Genomic DNA, 2,113 nt, shown 5'->3' on the forward strand with positions numbered 1-2,113 from the left:
CCTCCTTGTTTTCTACATTTATGAAGGGAAAAACAAAACAAAAAACTATARACTTCCCCAAAGCATTATAAACAGTGGAGCAAACTTTGCAGTTCTGTTTAGTCACACACTCCCRGCGCCAGAGCTCAAAGCCCCCAGCTCTCACCTTCTTGGGAGTCTCCACTCCCGACCTGACAGACTGCCTCTCCTGACTGCCTCTCCTTTGGTACTGACTCCCTGCCTCTCCTTTGGTACGGGAAGTTTGGGGCTGGGGCTGCTTTTGTATCTGTAGGGTCCTGGAGACACCCCTTGCAGCATCTCGGAGGCTGCGCGGTCTCAGTTCCAAGTAAATGCTTCCAGTCCTTCTATTTCACAATAGATTATCAGTGAGATCACAGTAGCAAAGGGAAATTCTTGCTTATCATCAGTGAAAAGTTTTGGCACATCTGCAGGTGAAAGCAAAATATACCTACTTGGATTGACAAGCCAGCTTCTCAAGGACATGCAATTGCAAAGGCAGTAGGCAAACACATGGCTGCTCTTCCAGCTCAGGGCAGCCAGATCCTCAAGGAATCTACATTCCTTCTTTTGATACCCTTCTTCTACCCTTAATTGTAACGTTTCTGATTGTGTGCCTCAGTTTTGCTCCTTCAGTCAGATGAATTGATCTGAGATCCTTCCTTCTATTAACCATTTTCTCTCCCAGGGGTAATTTCCTGGCACTTCTTACCTGGTGAGACCCTTAGCAAAGTCCCCAAACTAGTGTTTTATTGTCTATTTGCTGTTTTACCAAAGCTCAGCCCTAAAAACCTGGTGCACGCCGAGCAGCAGCAATTTCCACCTCAGATTCTGCCTGTTGATTCAGTGAAGGCTGTTGAGAGTTTTATGACCTTATGCTATTAGTCCTTGAAATTGTAGTTCAAGACAGCTAAAAAAATTGCAGAAAACTGGTCTAGAGATGCAATAAAAATATAGTTTGCACTCAGACCATGTAGAAAGATTCAATTTTCAAATGAAAATCAAAAATTGTTGAGTCCTCATTTGTGTTACTTTTCCCTGTTTGTCAAAGGGCCTGCTGTTTATCTTCTTACACACTTACACAAGAATCTGTCCAAGATTATCAGGGACTGATTCTTTTCTGTCCTTGGGATTTGACAAAAAGATGTTTCACACTTTTAAGAAGCTGGGAAGTGATTGAAAGGTGCCCATTCTCCCCAGGGGCTCGCGCTGAATTTGCCCCAGGAAGTGGGAAGTCACGAGAGGTAGTCAGCTCCCAGCAATCCCRGCATTTCACATCATCCTAAGAGAGCCCTGCTCTGGACACAGAGCCACCACAGGCTTCTGGTCCCGTGCTGGCAGCTCCAGGAGGGACCGCACAGTGCCTGGGTTCCTTGCTATGGATCCGCTAAACTCTGGGGCCATCCGTGTCCCTGGGCTGCTCCAGCCYTTCCCACCTGTCTGCATTTACATAGATAGTGTTTTAACTTCAGTTTTTCTTCACTGCRGTCTCTCACAAACCCCGCTGTCCTGGATAACAGTGACAACATGTCTATACGGAATAAAACCAGAATGCAGGCAGAATGTTTTTCTTCAGGAAATTAAATAATGATGCAAAAGCTCTTCATTCAAGCCATTGAGACCAGGCACACACGTACTTTAACCAATTTCCAGCAAGCACAGGGGACAACCTGGCAGGGTGTATATTGATACCCTTATCATAGGATTCATAAGCCCTGCTTTGAGGGTTGCATGAGAATAACAACATAAGATTTCCTGAAGTTGTTTCATGGGCCTTGTTAGCCACACCTTTAAAAATATTTTAAAAATATATATTTAAATATTTATAATTTAACATTTAATTATTTATAATTTAACATTCATGTTAATAAATTTAACATTTAATATATTTAAATATTTATAATTTAACATTTAATTAATATTAATTACTAATATCAATAAATATTCAAATACTTATATATAAATACATTTTAAATATTTAATTTTTAAAATACCTTTAAAACCATTCTGTCTCTCCCTTGCCATGTATGTGGCCCGAAGGAGCGATCTGATACGCTCCAAGCCACCGTGATCTCGAAGACTGGATCAGAACAACAAGCAGAAGGAGCCACGGGCA

At 41.9% G+C, this 2,113-nt stretch overlaps 1 long non-coding RNA gene across 1 annotated transcript; it reads right to left on the bottom strand.

Annotated features, from left to right (window-relative positions):
* Positions 1-362: 362 nt before the first annotated feature.
* Positions 363-2,093, bottom strand: LOC112947305. Its single transcript, XR_003249388.1, has 2 exons — positions 1,992-2,093; positions 363-425 (listed from the first exon to the last, which is right to left on the bottom strand). It is a non-coding gene; the product is annotated as an uncharacterized LOC112947305 (long non-coding RNA).
* Between the last annotated feature and the right edge of the window lie 20 nt (positions 2,094-2,113).

The sequence above is a fragment of the Nothoprocta perdicaria genome, unplaced genomic scaffold, assembly GCF_003342845.1.
Source record: "Nothoprocta perdicaria isolate Ctin4 unplaced genomic scaffold, notPer1 scaffold_229, whole genome shotgun sequence".
NCBI lineage: Eukaryota > Metazoa > Chordata > Aves > Tinamiformes > Tinamidae > Nothoprocta > Nothoprocta perdicaria.